Source organism: Centrocercus urophasianus, unplaced genomic scaffold (assembly GCF_019232065.1).
Source record: "Centrocercus urophasianus isolate 14NV4802_14NV808 unplaced genomic scaffold, USGS_Curo_1.0 seq_14, whole genome shotgun sequence".
Taxonomy (NCBI): domain Eukaryota; kingdom Metazoa; phylum Chordata; class Aves; order Galliformes; family Phasianidae; genus Centrocercus; species Centrocercus urophasianus.
Genome location: NW_024884586.1, coordinates 20,305,756 through 20,326,612, shown reverse-complemented (window position 1 = coordinate 20,326,612; position 20,857 = coordinate 20,305,756). Strand labels below are relative to the sequence as shown.

The following is a 20,857-nucleotide window of genomic DNA, read 5'->3' as shown; positions in this document are numbered from 1 at the left end:
TTGGTATGCAGTTTGGGAGAAATTATATTAACATTGTTTCCTTTATTGTGTGTAGTTTTGTTAATATTCATGCAGATGCAAAAGTAGCTGGTTCTGCTGCAACTCAAATATTTTCTCATTTGAAATTAATGTAAAACGTGGTTTGTTTTTCCTTCATCCTGTGTACTGAGATGCATGGTGTTGCATTGTGTTTTAGGCTCAGGATCTTCATGGACTATAATTATTTGGCCGCTGTGAGCGAGATGTTTTCATTAAGGGGAAAACTTCAGAACAGAAAAGTAAAATTGCTTGTTTGAATTATTTAGAGCTCTTAGATATATGGTCCAATTGCTGGACTATGTCTGTTTTCAGTAAATTCTTAACAAAAATTCATGTAAGCCTTAGTAATGCTAAGCAGGTCTACATGTGCTTTTCTGATTTTTGAATTACACAACTGAAAGCATGACCGTGAAATTTTGTTTACAGAACACTTTATCTTGAAATGCAGATAGATGAGCTTCTCTTTGAGAAGAGTACAAAATAGTTTGTAATTTTCTTGACAAAGCATGCAAAGAACCCTCTTTGGTTTTTATCTTAACCTGGCAAAGACCTAACTTTCTGCAAAGAAAAACTGATTTTTGAAAAGGCAGTATTGGGTAGCAACAAATAAGCACGGCTGCTTCTTTCAGAAGGTGTATGATGAAGTGGGTCCTGCATTTGTTGTTGGTTTTTTCCTTTTCAAACTTAAGTATTGGCTTTGCTTACTTTAGAATGCTAACTATTGTCAATGACAACATGTTTTCACAGTTGTTCTGTGAATACATCAATGTTTCAACTCAATTGGTTCTATCACAAGACAAAGTATTAGCTAACAGATGAGAAGCTTTTCAAGCCACTGGTACTTTCTTGTACAGATACTAGTGAGAGGTACAATTATATTAAAGGTCAATGAAAAATCTTTTATGCTATTATGGACATGTGCTGTGTAGCTAGAAAAATCAGCTTCTGAAAGCATAACCCATTGTGATTGTGAATAATCAGGATGGGTTATGGCTTACAGCATTAGGATGATGTGAAATGAGAAGAAGCCTTTTCAAATAAAATGAAAAAAGGAAATTTTATTCTGCAGTCCATTTTGAGAAAAACGCTTACAGTAATTGACTCCTGTTGACAGAGCAGTAAAGTGGTTAATGAATTAAATGCAATGTTTCTAATTTTGATTTATGCTTTATAATTATGATGTTTAAACCCGTATTAGACCATAAATCTGTGTCAGGTTTCCTTTCTTGCTTTGGTGAAAGTAAATAAAAAACAAACAACACAAAATGAGAGAACTCGGAACTACAGCTTCCCAAATGTACCAACTTGGGATGAGTCTCCAATCATTAAAAAAATTGAAGCATAATTCCATTTCAAATCTATTTCTGTACTGCTATTGCTAAAAAGTAAATGAGAGACTAAAAAGGTTTTACTTGCTCAGCTTTCTTCATTGGCAGTATCGCTGTAGAAAATTTCCTAAAGATTCCGAAAAGCAAAAGGTAAATATCCTCTGCATTTCAATGTTATTGGCTGTGGGAGTCCTTCTGTTGAGTTTTCTTCATTCTTAATGGTTGGTCTCAATGGAAATCTTAGCACCTGAAGGTAGAAGGCAGCCTTCCACATTGCCTCCAACTTTTCTGTAGAATGCTAAGAGAAACTGAAACATCATTTTACCTGAAAAATAAAATTGTGGAAGAATGCAAGATATCAGATCATTCTGGCAGTAAGCCTCAAAGCAAATGTTCTTTAGCTTGACAAGCTAAGCATGAAAGTATATGCCTTATTAGGATGCAAATTCTATGTATATGACTCATTTGTTGTGTAATGTTGTCATGCTTTTTTTTTTTTTTTTTTTTTTGCTTTATTAGAATCATATATGTATTACTATATAGAAAGACTTTTAAATGACTCTGTATTTCACTGTTCAAGAGGATGAAGGTCAAGGTGACTGTAATTTCAAAGTTTAGTAGCAGTCTTGTATACCTTCTTTTATAACAGATTACTCCAGTTCTTGCCAAATCAGGGATTTTACTTCTTACTACTTCACACATCCCATTATTTGTTTGAATTTGTTTCTCTATTGCCTTATTTCTTCTCTTTCATAGTTGTTTCAGATTGTCTCTTCCTCCTGAGGCTCTAATGGTGATGACATTAACTGCTATTGGTATTCCTATTAACTTGGGAAATGAATGGACTTGGAGAGTGCTTAGGAAGTGGAGGAGATGATTTTTAAGGCATCTGAGAAACACCTGAACTTCTTGCATCTACTGTCAAAAGTTCTGAGTACTGTTAGATTCTGATTAGAACAAACATTGCTACTTCTCATTATTTCTAAAATTTAATTTAAGAGCTGAAACATTCTCTTTCTCCTTGTTTTCTGTGTGTGTGTTGTGTTTTTATTTTTAAGACTTTAGATGTAATTTCAATACATTCTGATGTTATTAATTATGAAAGGCTTCTGGAGCTTTGAACTGTTATTATGCAGGTGAATTTCTGATCTGAGAACAGCTTTTGTGGGAGGTGGCAGAAAGGAGGGGAAGCAAAGCCGTTCTTGTTTGGGAAGCAGGATTCTGGAATGAGGGAGGAGATGAAGCCACAAGGATTCCTCAGCGCTTGTGGTGCTGGTATTGACATCTGGAAGGTAGAAAACAATCTAATGAATGCTATTCAAGTAGCACTTTTTAATTCTTTCTAGGGTGATATAAGAAAATAGCCTTTCTCAGTAGAACCGAGTTCTTTCTTCTCTCCCCCTATGTACGCCTACACCACTGTTTTTTCAGTTCTGCAAGTGTGTTTTTTCTCACTCACCCTCTGGTGTGTAGGCGGCCTTCCCAATCACAACTGAGCTTCACAGGCAATCTCTTTCTTTTTTTTCTTTTTTTTTTTTTTAAAGTCATCTTTACACAGCAGGTCTATAATTTAACATCAAAGAAAAGAGAATTGAGAGCTCTGGTTTAGAATTATGATGTGTCTCAGTAATGGCTGAGTGGAAGAAGTTCACCCTGAAGAAAGCAGGGGAAATTTTTCTTGACCAGAAGGCCACCACCTGTGGAAATTTACTCACCTGCTGCCAAAATGAGTTGTCAAACTATCAGAAGTGCAATCACAGGCAGACTTTAAACACTTCACTTGTGTCATTAGACTGAGTTGGGATTGAACATTTCTACTTCCAGATTAGAATGTGAATCTACTTGCTTGAACAGGCTTGGTTTGTTGGTCAGTGGAAGTATAAAAGTAATTTTTCTCTGCCTGTTACTTTTAAAATGAGCTCCATTTATAATTGAGATTAGGCTGTAATTACTTCCGCAAGCCCTGATAGTGCTGCCTGGCACATTTTAAAGAGTTTTGGTCTACACTAATGTTCCTGCTATGAGTATTCAAACTTTACTCAACTCTTGCAATACTGTTGGGAGGGTAACAATAGGTGGGTGACTTGAATACTTTTCAGCAACCTTTCTGGCATTTTGAAGATCACTGTAATGAAAGAACTAATGCTTGTGCCAAGATCATACTGCAGCTGAAGCTGGCATGGCAGCTGACAGCAGCTGTCCTTGACTGCTTGGTCTGTCCCATGCTGTCTCTACTTTACATCAGTGCAAGTGCTAATGTGGTCTTGCAGTGAGCTGCGATTTTGGGAAACCAGATTGGAGAAATGATCTAGGCCTTCTTCAGGCTCCTTATTTAGAGTGAGGTTTTAATCCTCCTCTGGCATGATTCACTGAGCATCTCTACTAACATATGAGTGTGGTGAGAGCTGAGGATGACAACATTCAGCGGCAGTTTGTGATCCAGCTCCTGCTTGTTCCTCCATGGAGTTCCTGGGACTGCAGCATCAATCTCCATGGTTACATCTGCTCACTCAGTCTAAATATAGAGGGCTCCCTGCATCTACGGATGCAAATTTTTTTTGTAGCAATAGACAGAGATCAGATGGTAAGGCTAATGCTGAAACAGTACAGGCTTTATTACAGTGCAGTGTAAATAGGAAGGACTAATTTGGAAACTTTTCTTGCTGCTCTTAGAGACTTCTTAAAAGTCTGCAGTTGGTGACTTAAATAAATTTGCTCCTGCTGTCCCTTGTGTTTGACGTGTGATTAGCTTTGTGCTGAATAGTGAGGAAAAGTGGGCCACAGCACTCAGAAGTATCCTGGTTTTTTAGGTGTAACCAAATGTTTGTTTAATCCCCAAATGTTTGGCAGAATATGTACCAAGAGAAAATCACTTGATTCAGAGAAAGGGTGATAAAAGAAGGTTGGGATTGTTACAGTGAGAAACTTCTCACCTAAGCATGCTGAGAAGAGGGAATCTTAGCTGCAGAAACTGAAATTTATGGTATTACAAATCTTCGTGGTTCCTTCTGGCTTCTGATATTTTTTAAATATCCCTTTACCTTTTGAGAAAGATTTCACCTTTTGATTTCCCATTTGAATTTTGTTCCCGTCTGTGTGGTCTTCCTGTTTCTGAGTCACTGGCAGCTTTTGTTTGAGCTTTCCTTGTCCCTTCAGGAAGCTGAACAGTAAGAATGCATGCTCTTACTCCTTGCTGATGGTTATCCTTTGCAGCAGTGCTCCTTGCCATGTGATCAGTGTTGGCTTTGCAACTGCTGACAGCATGCACTGTTTCAAGCAGTGTGGGAGGAGGGTGCTCTCCAGAAGGGTTAATGGGGTAAACTGCCTTCCTTGGAGCACCAGCCCATAGCCACTCTGCAGCTGAATGCACCTGCTCTGTGTGAGGGCTTTCTTCACGGGGGAGATAGGAGCGTACTGGATGATTGCTCCCTCCTCACTTCCTGCTAGATGTTGTGGGTGTGTTCCTGAAAGCAGGTTGTGCTCTGTTCAGGCAGTTACAGAATGCATGGCTTTGTCACATTATCAAAAGCACAGCAGATCTTGTAGGTGGTTTATTTTTATCTACCTGTGAAACTGAACTCGTTGTAAAGAAAAAAGGGATGGTTATTCTGAATATGCCTGCTTGATTCTTGGATCACAGGCTAAAAGCCAGTCTCTGCCATTCTTTCACTGAACCTATCATATACTTTTAGGGAGTTAATGAAAGGATAAAGATGACGTTGCAAGCATGAGATACTGCAGTTCTGTCCGTTCAGCCTTGCCATCTGCCTAGTATCTGTACAAACCCATCACAGGTGTGCACTGGCTCTGGTTCAAGAAGGCATAGCAGGAAGATTGGAAAATTGCAGAGCATGGTTTTGGTTTTTGCCAGGGGTTGGGGAGTGGTGGTGGTGGTGGTGGTTTTGCAAGGATAGACGGGGTGGATTAGCATTCTCACTGAGCAGCTTCCTCATCTAACTCAACATGTTGCACAAGTCGTAGTGCTCCCTGAAGGGAAACAGCCAGGGTACTTGTTGGGGACCATAGTGAGAACAGCATTGAGGTCTGGATGAAGATCAGTTGGAGCTGATTTGCAACCAGGCAAGTCGTTGTCGGAAGTGCTGTTATGGCCCCCTCCTCCAAAAACGTTATAATGATGTGTTTATTGACAAATGCTTAAATATACAGATGTGGGGTATGCAAAGGAAGCCCAGATTTGGAAATGGCAAGCACTATAACAAACATTGCTACTAAAAAAAATACCCTATCTTGTAACCATCAGTGCGTGGTATGTTTAAAGAAACAAATAGAACTTTTATTTGAGAGAATTAGTTACGCAACTTTTGTTCATTATTTGAAATTGTTTCTGGAGGAATTGTTAAAATTGCTGAATTTCAGCTCCTAACAGCAGTAGTTACAGTTCAGTCTATTCCACTAGCAACTTTTCTTATAAGATTTATATTCCTGTACGCTCAGACTCATATGCTGAAATTGATTAACAAGTTAACCATAACATCAAGTAACTTTTCCAGAAATTCAGATGTGCTCCAAGAAAGCTGAATTTTCCTTGTTTTTAATACCTTCACATATCTGTTTGTATTTAGATGGAAGGCATTCAGTAGCTTTAACTTATCGTTGTCTTTAATATTTTTGTGCCGTTTTTGATAACTACAGCTTCTATCTGTAAATGGAATGGAATTGGGGAAATGCCTGGTATTCTTACCGTTCTCTTCTGTAAAATGCTGCAGAATTAATGTTACTGATATTGTCGAGAGATTATTTGTACTGTACTGGGAAACAATTGCAACTGGACCCTTCAATTGAACAAAACTTGATAATGTTCTTAATAGCTAAGTGTGCCCTTAATAATAGGAAGTATGTTCATGAGAAATCTCGCACTCATTTCACTGTGTCTGAGGCTGAATGAAATGTATATTATTTCAATTAAGTGTATGAGAGTAAATTTTTGAGTAGCCGTAAGGATTTTACGTTTAGATCACTGTTCTCTGTTGGTCAGGAACTGCAGAGTGGGTGGGATTGGCAAGGCCAACTGAGTTCAACTGCCCAGCCTTTGATCCAGCAGGGATACTCAAAGCAGGATGCCTGGGGCCATGGCTGTGCGCCTTCTGAGCATCTCCAAGTTGGAGACTCTACAGCCTCTGGGCAGTCTGTGCCAGTGCTCCATCATCTGCGCAGCACAGATACCTTCCTGGTGTTTAGAGGGAACCTCTCATGCTCCACTTGTGTCCGCTGCCTCTTGTCCTGCTACCCAGCACCTGCTTAAGAGCCTGGCTCTGTTCTCTTTGCACCCTCCCTTATTTGTTGCAACAAACTGATACCTCAATGACTGAAGATAGTGTTACTGAAAACAATGATTCATTTTCTATACTGCTGATGGCACCTGTTGGCTAGGTGGGCTAGGAATGAGGATGCATATGCTGTCTCTGCAAACTTCCCAATTTCAAAATGGTTAGACACACCTGAATTAGCTTTGATCTAGCTAGCCTGGATTAAAAAAAGATTGTGTGGATTTAATAGCGTGGATTTTAGCATAGCCTGTTTGAGACTGCCAAGGAGTCTTGGAGCTTAATCTCTGCAATCCTGTGCCCTGGAAAACAAATGGTTTTTGTAAGGCTTTAATGTTAGAGAATTCTGTAGCTCGCATAGATGCGGAGAGCTGTGACTTAATGTAGTACATGTATTGTTTGCCGTGTGTGACTTTCCCTGGCTTATCTTTAACAGGTGGAACGCAGTATACCTTAGAACTAGCAAGTATTTACTTCATACTATGTAGAATCATAAATTTACAGTGATTACCAAATGAGATGTTTACTGTGATAGACATTTTGTGGGACTGACTGGTGAAGCATTAGCAACCTGGGTATCTCTGCAATACTTAGCTTGCATGTTACAGGGGCTGCTCTGAAAGTAATGCCTCCTATTTTATTACATTGGCCCATGATATCAAAGGCAGATGCTGGTGATATGGCAGGAGAGGTTGAACCTTTTCCCAACTGTTGCATTACATTTTGTTGCTGTATGACAGATGGCAACAGAGGGGTGGTCTGACAGAATGCCGTCTGACATGGAAGTGTGTACGGAGCAAAGGTGTGTCACTGAATTCCTCCATGTGGGAAAAATGGTGCTCACTGACATTCGTCAGTATTTGCTGAATGTTTATGGAGACCAAACAGTGGATTTGCACACAATGAGGTGGTGGGTGGTGCGTTTCAACATGCTTTCAAATATGCTTGCTTACTTTATGAAGTGTTTTGTGAACAAAAGCAACTGCTACTACCACAACTGCATTGACCATAAAATTTACTAAATTCATGCTTGAAAACCAATATCTCTAGTTGAATTACAGGATTTATTTGGGAAGTATCCCATCTGAATGAAAATATTTCTGGGAATTCGGCAGTGGGCAGTCCTTAAATGAATTCTTATCCTCCCAAAAACAAGAGAAGCTTCATTGTAGCCTGCTAGATGAAAGATCAAGTTTCTTCCCCCTCTTACTCCTGACATTCTTCCCGCAGGCATTTTATTTTTTCTTCCACTTTTTTAGAATCATTCTTGAATTGCAAAGGGAAGAACTACTTGTAGTTTCTTTATGCCAAAGTAATGTAACTGTTTTGCTCCCTTTTTTTGATACTCTTGTTTGTTAAATCATTAGTGGATTGGCCACAACTTTGTGTTTTGAGTTTTCTTTTGCAGATATGATAGATTCAAGGAAGCTAACTAATAAATTGCAGTAACACACAAAGCTGTCACCTGTGAAGATCAGAGTTCATTCTTTCCACTTGAGATCAGAGAAGATCAGCTTGCTTTTCAGTCTAATTGCATTCACTGCTTATGCATAATGCAAAACCACAACTTTAACTCTGTTCTATGTGATGAAAGATAAAGACCAGTCTAAGACAATATGATATTAGCTTTTCAGATCCCATAGTGTGAGTTATGTCTTTTTATGTATAAAACATAACATACGCGTGCATACACATCATAACGTGAATGATGCCATGTAACTTCAGCATAAGCAGCAGTGCAATTAATAAATAGCATTTCCTGTTGGTCTTAAATTGTTTAGTTTTTTTTTTTAGTGTGTTAATATTCATGTATGTTATTAGAGGATGGTCATTAATTTATATAATTATTTCCATATTTGAAGGCTTAGTACTAAGGTGCAGTTCTTTAGAACACTGAAGCTCTGCTATTTTTTGTGCTAATTTTTTTTTATTAGCACTAATATTTATTTGCTTTTTTTTTTTCCCCAGCATATGTGAATGACCACATTTTTGTTTTAAAACAAAGAAAGCTTATTAGCAGAAATTGCAAACATTTTCTAGGTTCAGGTTTCTGGAAACTCATCTTTGGTTTTGTGTGTGGTATATTGGAAAATGTCACAGAATAATTCTCTCCAAATTATCCAACTCAGGGTGGCAAAGTCTCTTCATGTTGTAGAATAAATTGGATAGTATAAAAGGTGTATATCAAGGTGGTTTGGGGGTGTGATGTGGTGCACTTACTGTTCTTACTGGTGAGTATTTGTACATGACCAGGCCTTCCCAGATCTTATGAGGGTGGCCCTCTCATCCATCCCATCACTGTCTTGTCATCAGTGAGGCTGAATCCCTGGATCTGTCTGGGGCTTTCAGCTGTCCAGAACAGAGCTGGCCTGGCTGGCCTCTGGTTTGAAGCCAAAAAAAAAAAAAAGCAACTTCCTCACCTGTTTGTTGGATCATCTTATTCTCTTGGTCTCAGCACATCTGAATTTGTTTGCAAACTTCTGGTTAGGCAGCTGTGGTACAAGAAATACTGCAGATGACCTTTTTCCCTCTTTTCTTTTTTTTGTTTTTTTGAGTTTTCTAAAATCTTGTCTTATTATTCCTATAATGTGGCCCTTAAAAATCTTCACTTCTTAGTATGACAGTCAAATGTTGGGGTAAGAGCCACTGCTGTTCTCACTAATTCATGCTTCTGTGAGGTCAGCAATGTTTGTGAAAATCACAGCCCATGTTGCGATGTGTGTGTGTAGGGCATACAGGAAAGATATGATTATTCATAGTTTGAGGAAGTACTGAATAATTATTGTTTAAACTCAAGTTCAACATTTGTTTTTTTTCTTCTTGCTCTTATTTTCTTCTTTCGAGGTGTTCTTCTTCAGAATAACTTCCTCCTTCCTTTAGTACCTCTTCTACTCTCTTCTAGAACCAGTGCTAAAGGTCTTTGCAGAATGGAGGAAAAGTTGATGTTGAGAACCAGCACATAATTCCTTCTTTAGAGGTGGAGAATATACTGCTACAGCCTCTTTTTTTTAAAAAAACAATTGGCTATTGGGAGGAGGTTGTTTGGATAGAGAATGAGCTGTGAAATAACTGGAGACTGAATGTCTTCCCAGCTGGGATTAATTTGGAATCAAAAGTTTATAGCATTCTTTAAACGTTTACATGCTAGGCTGGGAGGGAGTAAGTGGGGACAGGCATACATTCCTTGCAACTCTGCTTTTTGCTTCTGTCCTTGACTATAAAAGGGAAGCAGGAATAGGTATGGTAAGATTTGAGGGAGAGGGAAAGGAAAAAAACAGAGGAAAGTTAAAGGCAGTGGCTATTTAATATCTTCACTGTGAAATTAAAATTTGGGCCAAGTACTCCCTATGGGATTGTTCTGCAAAGAAGTCATCGTGTCTTCCTTCATTGGTAAAGGCTAATCCGGGTTTTTCAGCTTTGCTTTTATTAAAATGGCTTGGATGTAGAGAGGAATGTTGATACTCGTGACCAACTTAAAAGAGCAGGTTAAATATTTGGACAAGTTGGATTCGTTTTCTCATACATTAAAATCCTAGCAGTTGTCTTTCATCCAGAAATCACATTATAGCTAGCTTATCTGCTTTTGGTTAAATCAAAAGTCCTGCTGGCCTAGTGGTGCTGCCTCTGACAGAGCCTGGCAACAGTTGTACGTGGAGGAATATGGGAATGATTTGTAGGCTTACTTGGTGACTTCTGGCTCAGGAACTGAATCAGGGCTTTTTTTATTCTTCATTGCCTTCCTCTTTCTCTTTTTCATTTTTCTTTCATTTGGAAAGAACGGCGTTGCATTCAGCACTCAGGGTAGAAGTTCTGTGCAGTGACATGACAGAGGACCAGTGTTCTCTTCGGAATAATTCACGGTGCTGTCTAGGCACAATACAGGTGTGTTTTGTTGTTGCTGCCATTTTTTCTTTTTCTTTTTTTTTTTTTTTTCCCCCAAAACCAAGGGTGTTTCCTTCTTTCTCTTTCAGGAGACATCGTTCTTTCACCCTTTTTTTTGATAGAACCAATTCTTGAAGTAAGAATTTATTCTGAGTGATCCAGCTAGAAGCATTATACAGACTGATGCTCATATTGTTGCCTCAACTGCAAATACCATGTATCTTTAGAAGAACTTAATTCTGTTTTAGTATCTATGCAGTGACGATCAGTTCTAAATTGAGTGGTTTAATGTTGGAAAAGTACCTCTCGGCAATCGGATTGCAGGCACATCTCAGGATCACACCAGTCATGGTCTATGTGAATTTACAACATCTTTCTTTTGTGCTTTTTTTTTTTCCTTAGCTAATCTGTCTGGACATGAAATACAATTTTCATTTTATTTAATCAGAATTTGTTGGCTTTTGTGCAATTTGACTTTGTGGCTTATACTATCAGTTTATTTGCATTGCAAGCACATCAGACCAACAATATCAGATTTAGTGTTCGGAAAACAGTTTTTGTCCAGCGAATACTTTTGGCAATGAATTATGGAACTATATTTGAAATGTTTTTAGGAATGAGCATTATAAAAAATGAGAAACAGCTATGTCAAGATGTTGTGCTTCGCAGTAGAGCAGCTTATGTGATATGAAGTTTCTTCTTACTTTATAGTACCAGACTTTAAAGTTTAGCGGGCATGGAGTGATTATGTTGTACCATGCTATACTTTGTTACAGAAAGTGGTCTGTCTTGTTCCTGGGTTGAACAGCTGATAAACACGTCCACCTTTTGTTTTTCTTTTCCTTCTCTGTACTAAGGAATAGGAGGATCTGCTTTCATTCTGAAATAATGGTGAAACTATTGGAGGTAGTGTGCTGTTAAGTAAGTTTAAGCTTGTTTAGTTGAAGTTACTCGTTGTATATTTTGAGGCTGAATCATTTTTGTTCTGAATCAACTCTTGTTTTCTATTTAAGATAATGAAGAATTCTTTTCCACGGTGCAGCCTTACTGAAAGGAGAGAAGAGCAGCTGTGTTTACTGAAAAAAAACAAAACAAAAAAAAAAACAACCAAAAAAACCAATTCCAGAGATTTGTTTTCATGTGTGGAAACAGTGTGGCGAGGTGTAATGTTTAGTGGTGATCGTATCTTTTTGGTATTGTAGTAGTTCAGAGATACTCGGTTGAAATATTTTTGTGATGGGCAGAAATATGCTTACTTTGTATGTACATACTGTTTCTTAAACCTGCTTTAGTGATGACTTGCCTTTCCTAGCAGCTTTTGAACTTGCTGATTTCAATCATGTTTGGTGGATAGGTGCGTCAATTATACTAAGTTCCAGGCAGCTTGTGCAGGATAGTGGCTTGAACGGAGTTGTGTTGCCCAGCTGGAGAGTGCAGTGCGAGCGCTTCTCAGGCAATGGACCCAAATATATTAAGCTGAGTAAATGAGGTGAGAGGAAGGTCCTTTGAAACATAGGACAGTATTCAGTAAGAAACCAAACCCAACTAGGTTTCTTTCGTTAGTCTTGCTATACTTGGTTTTTATTACACTATTCTTACTTTACATTGACCAAACAATGTGGCTCTGCTTGTAATCCAGATTTACTCAGGGATATCTGTGAAATTAGTATTTTTATTAATGGGAAATATGCACCTGAATGATCTTGTAAAAGATTTGGTTGTATAGGGTACTCTTGAACAGCACACAGAAAGTTTTTCCTTAGGGATTTTGGAGATGAGACAGTTTGGATGTTGATTTGAGGAAAAATGTATGTAGAAATTAGAAATTCTCATGAAGATACAGAGACCATGGATTGTCAGGTAATGGAGATATTAAGAGAGTACTTCGAAGTTGATATTCCTTCATCATCTTGCCACGTGCAGATCTGTGCTCCTGATACCTGATGCTTTTTAAACAAAGGCAATTGTTTCACTTGTCATCTTTTGTTGTAACGTGATCTGTTGGGAGTTTACGTGGATCAAAGATGACCCAGAGTGTAAGATAATGTTGTCCTTACCTTATTAGTAAGAAAGTGTTTTGTGTTATCAGCTAGAATTAGTAACTATTTCAGTGAGTCCATTTTGTTAGTCTGAGAATCTTCATAATGTGTTCTAATGCATTCATAATACTTGTAAGAGTAAACAGTGTAATCATAGATCTGTCACAAGCAGGAACAGAGGCTACCTCAGCATAGTTTCCTCTTTACAATATCAACAGGATCAGTATAAAACATAACACCTTTCGGACCAGTGTTTGTTTTGTATAAACCAGATGGTGCTTTCCTGTATTTTGATGGATTCTCACTTAGAAATTCAGTAATAAACTTCTGTGTGTCAGAATAGGATCTAATGTATAAGCATCTTCATTCTAACCAAAAGAATGTAAACAAGTACATGAAAAAGAAGCGTAAGTATCCATCCTCTCTATCCTTCAAAACAAAAGCAAATCCCCAAAATACTAGGGAGTTTTGTTGATGATATCAAGGTGCCTCTGCCTAACCTATTCAAGAATGAAATCCCTCGCAGTGATGTAGAATTTCTTTTCTGGACTTCAAAAGATGTTTAGACAGCTGTTTATTCTCCAGTGTAATGTTTTATTTTATTTTAGTACTCCAAGTATAAAAGCACAGATTTTTAAAAATTTACCCAGTATGCAGACCAAATCATTGTCTAAAAATGGGAATGCTGGACCAGGAGTCACAAGCTTTGAACTATATTGCGGGCTTTGCCACAGATTTCTCTTTTAATCATCAGTCTCTCCATATAAAGCAGTTTATTGCCTTTTAGAGGCATTGATCCTTCATGGATTTTACACAATGACCATGTAACTTGGCAGCTCTTGGTGGCAAAGACCTGTTGGTGAATAAGGTTGATGGTTCAGTACTTAAGAGCTCTCTGCTGGTTGTGCAAGCTTGCAAGATCTCAGAATGTAGAAGGGAAATACTTTGAGAATTGTTTTCTGATGGAAAACGCTATGCAAGGAGAGCTCATCTTCTCTAGGATGATGATAATGTTGTCCCTATTCTCTATTGTACTTGCATACCAACAAGTGCTTGTATCCCTTCAGGAGTAGTGGTGTTGTTTTGTACATGTGGATATTTCTAACTTGTTCTCTTTTACTACATTGTTGTTTTTTTCCAGCTTGCTGGATTCCTGATGGTGGCTTTTTTCCCCCCGCAGAATTAAAGAACTGTAGGAGTTTGAAGCAACCTTTAGAGATCAAGTCATACTCTCCTGCTAAAATAGATTCTGTACCACAGGTTGCACAGATAGGTGTCCAGATGGGTCTTGAATGTCTCTGGAGAAGGAGGCAACCTTTCTGGGCAGTCTCTTCCAGCATTTTGTCACTCTAACAGTGGAGTTCTTCATTGTTTTATGTTAAGTGTGGAACTTCCCATGTTTTGGTGTCTGGCTGTTGCCCCTTGTTCTGTTGCTGCATGCTGCTTGTACTATTGAGTCAGCGCCATTGACTTAATTCCCACACTCTAGATATTTATAAAGGGTGATGAGGTTGTCTCTCAGCCTTCTCTACTCCATACTTTGAAGAGTCCCAGGTTTCTCAGCCTTTCCTCTTATGGGACTTGCTTCAGGTTCTGAATCGTCTTTATTACCCTCTGCTGGACTCCTTCTGGGAGATCCCTGTCTTTTTTGAAATGAGCTCAGAAGTGGACACAGTATTCCAAATGTGGCCTCAGTAGAGAAGAGTAGAAGAGAAGATGACTTCCCTTAACCTGCTGGCCTCACTATTCTTAATGCGCTCCAGGATACCATTGGCCTTCTTAGCTGTGAGTGCACAGTGCTGACTCATGGCCAGCCTGTTGTCCATCTGGGCACCCAGATCCTTCTCTGCAGAGCTCCTCTTCAGCTGGTCAGCCTCTAACCTGTACTGATACCTGTGGTTATTCTTCTCCAGGTGCAGGAGTCTACACTTGCTCTTGTTAAATCTCATTAGGTTACGCTCTCCCCAACCCTCCGGTCTGTCCAGGTCTTACTGAACGGAGCACAGCCTGCTGGTGTGTCAGCCACTCCTGCCAGCTTTCTATAATCAGCGAACTTGCTGGAGATGCAGTCTATCCCTTCATCCAGGTTACTGATGAAGATGTTGAGCAAGACCAGACCCAGTACCAACCCCTGGGGAACACTGCTAGGCCTCCAGCTAGACTCTGCACAGCTGATCTGAGCTCTGCCGGTCAGCCAGTTCTCTATTTTTTTTCTTCTGTTAATGCAGATGTCAAGAGAGAGATGTTAAGAGGATTAGTTAAAAACAAAAACAACACATTTATTCTACGTACCAAATTAATAATTACTGTGTTTTTAGTTTCTGTAAGTGGCAAGTTAGTGTGCAACTAAACCACTGCATTCTGTCCACAGAGTCAGAGAAAACAGTGTGGTATATATATTTATTTCTGTCCAAATGTCAGTGGTTACATTCTTTACTTCTCTGGCAGTACTGCAAGTACCTTTCCTGGAATTGGGTTACTTCTTTCATTCCTTCAGGAGCAGGTCTGTTGGATCAAGAAGTCATGTTTTAGTTTCACAGGTAGTTTAGCATAATTCTGGAGATGTAATCAAAGTCTTTTTCTATCCTTCAGCAAATATTTTCACATGATGTGTAAAGAGTCTTGGGTTTCCAAATGGCTTTGCATGTTATTCCATCTTTTCAATCTCTGAACTAGTAAATATGCATGCTTTTGTAGAAAAAGAAGAGTAGTGTCTATCTCTAGTTTTTTTTGTTTTTTGTTTTGCTATTGCCAGTGCCTGTTTGCCACTGTGCATCCATCTACCAGATCACAGAAGCTGATCTGTATATGTGAAAAATGTACTATTAAATTTTTCCCTGCTAGGAATGTTGATGAAAGAACTAGGGGTAAAACCTAAATAAGAGTTGATTAAAGTCTGAATTCCGTGAAAAGCTGAAAGATGGTGTCACATTTTAGTAGGAAGCTGTTAACGCTTCCACTCTGATAAATGCTTTGATTATCTCTATATTTATGTAAATTTGTGCCAGATTTGGCAAAGTTTGAGTTGGAATATTTTTGATGTTTCAAAGGAAACTTGAAAAATAAAATTGGAGCTAAAGTACATCTGTGTATGGTGCTAAAATACATGTGTGTCCACAGACATCTGGTAGGTAAAATCCAAATTATTTCATATTGAAGGTATATATACAAAGTATGATGTGTTTTGACACTTTGAAAAAGCAAAAAATGAAAACCTTCCCATTGAAACCAAATTTCAAAGTGTGACTGCCTGGAATACTGCCAAATGTGGAAGAAAAAGTGCAGATAGCGTTAAATCTATTGCGATTTTCTGATATCTGCGTTGTTTAATTCTAATTAAGGTGTTTCAAGTTAGGTTTACAAGGAGAAGAACTTCAGTTGGAAGGAATTCTCCTATTTGAGGAGAGGAGGCAGAGAGAAGAGTTATCAGTTTAGATGTATTGTCACTTAAAGTAATTCACAGAAATGCGTTTGTACTTAAAGGCCATAAAAAAAAAAGCAAGAACTTTATTTACTTCAAACACATCTTGGAAAACCAGATATGCATAACTATATATTAAGAAGATGAGTTTCTGTTTGTGGCTGCTTTCTTTGTTTTTAGTAACCTTAGAAATAGATTTTAATATATGTTTCTCAGAATGCAGAAGAATTATCTGCATGGTATTTCATAGCTAGGGCTATTTGTTGTGTAGACTTAAAATATTTCCTTTCAATTCTCGTGCATCATCGTCTCTGTACTTTCCAGAATGATATCTGCCTGAGTGGAGCATCATGTTTATGACTTACACAGCCTGTGATCCAGTACAGCTGAGTTCTTTTCTGCTTTATTACTCATTAGTTGACTATTTCCTTTTTTTTTTTAATTTATCTCTTTCATACCTATAGTATTTTGTTTTGCTTTCATCTGAATAGACCATATGTTGTTGGCTTTGGAATCTCTGATTTAGCAGCCTCACCTTTAATTGCAACTATCTCCTGTATGCTCCTTGGTCCCCTGGTTTGGTGGCACTTAAGATTCTTTCAGTATTCTCCCGGTTGGGTACCCGCAGTATTAATGGAAATATGAAGCAAAACTTGATACAGGACAAGTTTTAGCAGACTCAACCTGAAATGCTTTAATGCTTCCCCTGTATTTTTATTTTTATTTTAAACTAAGCCGCAGTTTCGGTTCTCTGAAAGAAGATTATCCAGCAGTTACACTCACATACAGCAATTATTTCAGATACACGATCTGCAGATCATGTTGGATGGTGTCAGAGGCATCACTTACATAAATCACATCTGCTGCTCCCCTTAGACATCTGCCCAGTCAAAAGTGAATATTATATTTAATTTGACTGTAATTTCTTTAACTTAAATTGATTTCTCCCTTGTTCTTTTTCCTCCAGGGATATTTCCAAATCTGTCTTGAGTATCTGAGTTATTGTATTTGTCCTGTCACTCCTTAAATTCACTTTCTCCACTCAACTGTTGTTGAAAGACACACATAATATTCTGGAATCTCTCAAAGCAAATCAGTAATGCTATAGGAATGATTTAGACCAGTCATTTATATACTTCAGGATAGGTTATTGTAAGTAAGTAGGTGGATTAAACTGTTCGAGTTTTCGAATGCACTGGTAAATAAATAAGCAGGTAAAGCACTACAGATTAAAAATGTAATTCGGATACATGTGCTGGAAGCTGAAACCACTGTGACTGGAAACTGTCCTGACATCTCTAATGCCTCCTTTCATAAATATTTGCTGATTGACAAGTTTATTTTGTGAAATACTGGGCTAGTATTTGAGCATCCTTTAGTGGTCCTGCCAGTGATGTGACTCAGACTAAAAACCCCTACTCTGAGAAGATAACATCTTTCTTACTTAATTCCATTCTATGGAATAGAACTAAATTTAAGCAGTGAGATCAAGATGTTAAAGAACAATGCAAAGCTAAATAAACCGATGTGGATTCAGTATGGCTTAGTAGATTTTTTCCATGTAAGTTTTCTGATAAATTCTATTTGAAGAACGGGCTTCTGTTTAGTCTGTCACATCTGGGAATGCACTCTAAGTGCAAAACAAGTAGAAAATAATTCCAAATAGCTGAAAATGTAGTTGCACAACAGAGCTTAATATTTGCTTGCTTTTTCTGACTTGAATGAAAATTTGAGGACATTTTCTAAAATCAAAAACTGCAAGGCCTAACCCAGTAGAATTACATTACTGACTATAGGAAGATATACTGCTGAGGGAAGGTTGATTTTCTTTTCCATCTGTGCTCTTCTCCCCATTCAGTGGGGATTAATGAACAGCTGGAAAAATCCAGTTAAGGGGTTAAATGCAACGTCCCGGATTATGGCATACACAGGATTTCACTGAACGTGTTTACTCGGGTGCTGGCTTTGAAAGCAGTGGTGCTGGCACCGCCGTGTGCTGGCTGGGGTTGGTTGAGAGGCCTCACACCACAGGGTGGGAGGGAAGAGGCCTGAGCTCCAGTGTGAAGCATGCGTTGATGCTGCATTGAAGTGCATGATGTGTCTTGGCTACCTTGCTGAGTTTAGCTAATGAGCTATATATTTCATATAAATAGAAGAGAAATAGAAGGAGAGCTGTGTTGCACCAGAGGTTTTGCATGCTTGTGGGTAAACCTGTCCTGTGCATCAAAAAGCTGTTCAGGGGGTTCTTGACCTGTACCAGTTTAAGCCTTTTATTTCAGTGACTTTTAACTTGGGCAGATGTTTACACATGATTTAGTTTACTGCTCTGACTGTCAAGTTTGCTGAAGAACGCACAATTGGCTTCACTGCCTCACGATTTGCAAACATGGCTACACTTGGCACATGGTAGCAGAGCACCTGAGCCTGCCCTGGCGTGGCACTGCTGTGTCTGTGGGTCTTCCACTCTAATTGCTTTTTTCAGAAGTAGGTTCTGTTAGCTGCAGGTCTCAGCACTGAGCGTGCAGAGACAATCTGTTCTGTATACGTGGTGTTTTCTCTGCTGGCATCAGTGTGGTGTGGAGGGAGGAAGCGCTTGTGATTCACATACCAGAGGGCTGAAGAACAGAAAGAAAAAGATGCTTGGCTGGGAGACAGAAGGACAGGCCACTAGGAGGAGAGAAAGAAAAGAATGTAAGAGCAGGAAACCGTTGAAAAGGAAAAAAAAAAAAAAAAAAAAAAAAAAGAGGAGGGAATAGGAGTTTGAGTGAAGAGAACAGAAAAGTGGGAGGAATGGATTCATGAGCAGCAGAGGTTCTGGGAACAGCGAAGTGCATACAGTTGTTTGGCTTTGAAATGTGTATGTGAAAGTACTGCTGCTTGATAGCACTGCTGATACAAAAACTTGGGATTTTGTGGCATTTGCTCTTGGTAGGAGGCTTCTTTGTCAAGAATTTTGTTCTCAGACTCTTTGGCTGCCTAGCTCTTGAGTTAGTTAACTCTGAACAAGAATATTTTATCTGTATATTTTGCTTAGTTTTCTCTCTATTTTACCAGCTGCTACATCTTTGAAGAGAGATTTCCTGTGCCCTTCCTCAGATGTCTGTAATACTACCAAGAGGAACTGTCTTTCTGTAAGTAGAACTCTTCTGTGAATGGTACATTCATAATCTGAATTAATTGAAAACACTCATAGTAATGTGTGTTTGCAGAGAAGTCTGAACAGTTTATTATGTAAAATTATTTGTCTTATGTTCCGATTGTCTTAACCTCAAATTATGTATGATTTTTCATGGCTCATAGTTGAGAATAATGATAGATGCTCAGGGGAAACTCCTGTTATTTTTTTGCTTTGGACGTTTGAAATGCACAGTAAACTTCTATTCTTAGCTTAGACAGTGATAATAAAAGCAGTACGTGTCTCTGTCAACATTGGTGAAAAATTAGTCTCTGGGGATTTTTGAATGTTTTATTTAATGATGAGAACTGTAAATCTGTCCTGCGTGGTGTCTGAGTGAGCTGTCTTATATCAAAACATCATTAATTCATTTTTATACTTTACAGCAGTGTTTTGGGAATAAGTACTGGAATGAAAGCCAAAAGCTCCCCTCTAGATTGCAAGGATCACATTGTAGGGATTGTTGAGGGGTTGATTTATATTTTTTGGTTTAGTAATTTTAAACAGGAGGAAGAGGGGATGGTCTTGATCTGCTTACTTAGCTTGGTTTGGCAGTTTAATCATGGTAGTGCAGCCATCAGACCTGTGCACATATTTGGGCGCTTGAAGATGGGGCACCCAATGAGATCTTGATTTGCATTTATACTTAATTACTTAATGACTATCAAATTGTGGAAGTAAGGACTTAAAGAAATTGCATTTGTTTCTTTTTGAATTGAATTTGAATTTGTTTTTATTTGAATAGTGCATTTGTTTCTTCAGTAATACAGATTCTTACGCTGTGGACTCTTGATTTTAACATAGTTTGAGCCATGAGTTTTTTTTTAATATACGTGTGTTGTATTTGGCATTTTTCTTAAACTTGGAAAGTGTACACACATCCCTCAAGTCTTTAGGATAATAATGAACTTTGTTGGAAGTCTCTGAATGTGTTTTACAGCTGGTAGCTTTATGTTACAGCTAAACAGTACTGTGAAAGATGGGTGTCTTGCTCCTGCTCTTTCTCTCCCGTGTTCTGGCACTTACCTGAGCCTAAGCTGATGTGACACATCAGCAAAAAGAGGCTGTTTTGGTTTTTGTTAGGAGCTAGTTTTCTACTGTTTTCTACTATGTATTTGTAATGCAAGGAAGTAAGCGTGTGCCTGGAAAATTGAAGAATGGAGCAAGGGCAGGAAGGAGAATTAATCTCCTTTCTCTTAAGCCCTTAAATCTCATTTCTGGAAGCCAGAGAAATGCATCTGCTGGATATGCAGGAGGAGATGAGTAGGGCCAACACTTGGAAGCAGGAGTTGGTTTAGGCATAACATGAACAGCAGCTAATCTGGGAGTTGCAGGGATTGGGATGGAAAAGGCAGAGGAGTGTGGAAGACTGCTTGGCTCGTGCAGTCAGAGGGGGGACTGCATGGCCCAGGTGACAGCTGCTTGGAACAAGCCAGAAACAGCCCCACGGTTCCCCATCCCATGCATGAGGGGAGTGTCAGGGAGACAGTTTCAAGGGAGGGAGGCTCAGAATCTACTGCGGAGATCAGTCAGTTTGCAGAATATTCAAGCCAGGAAAACAAATGGGCTGCCTGTACTAAATGCTTTCTGCTGAGAGGGAACAGTATTGTGGTTATAAATGCAAGTGTAGGAATCGAGTAGACGCAGTAGTGGTACCAACAAGTAGCAGTTGTGAATGCTTTTACTTT

The 20,857-nt window shown here is 38.7% G+C and overlaps 1 protein-coding gene across 3 annotated transcripts in view; it reads left to right on the top strand.

Moving 5' to 3' along the window:
* The window catches only part of SIPA1L1 (signal induced proliferation associated 1 like 1), a 191,074-nt gene that overhangs the window by 61,794 nt on the left and 108,423 nt on the right, over positions 1 to 20,857 (top strand). For all 3 annotated transcript variants that reach the window (XM_042813649.1, XM_042813645.1, XM_042813646.1), the window contains exon 3: positions 19,049 to 19,125. The gene's annotated coding sequence lies outside the window, so the exon portion shown is untranslated. The remainder of the gene's footprint in view (positions 1 to 19,048; positions 19,126 to 20,857) is intronic.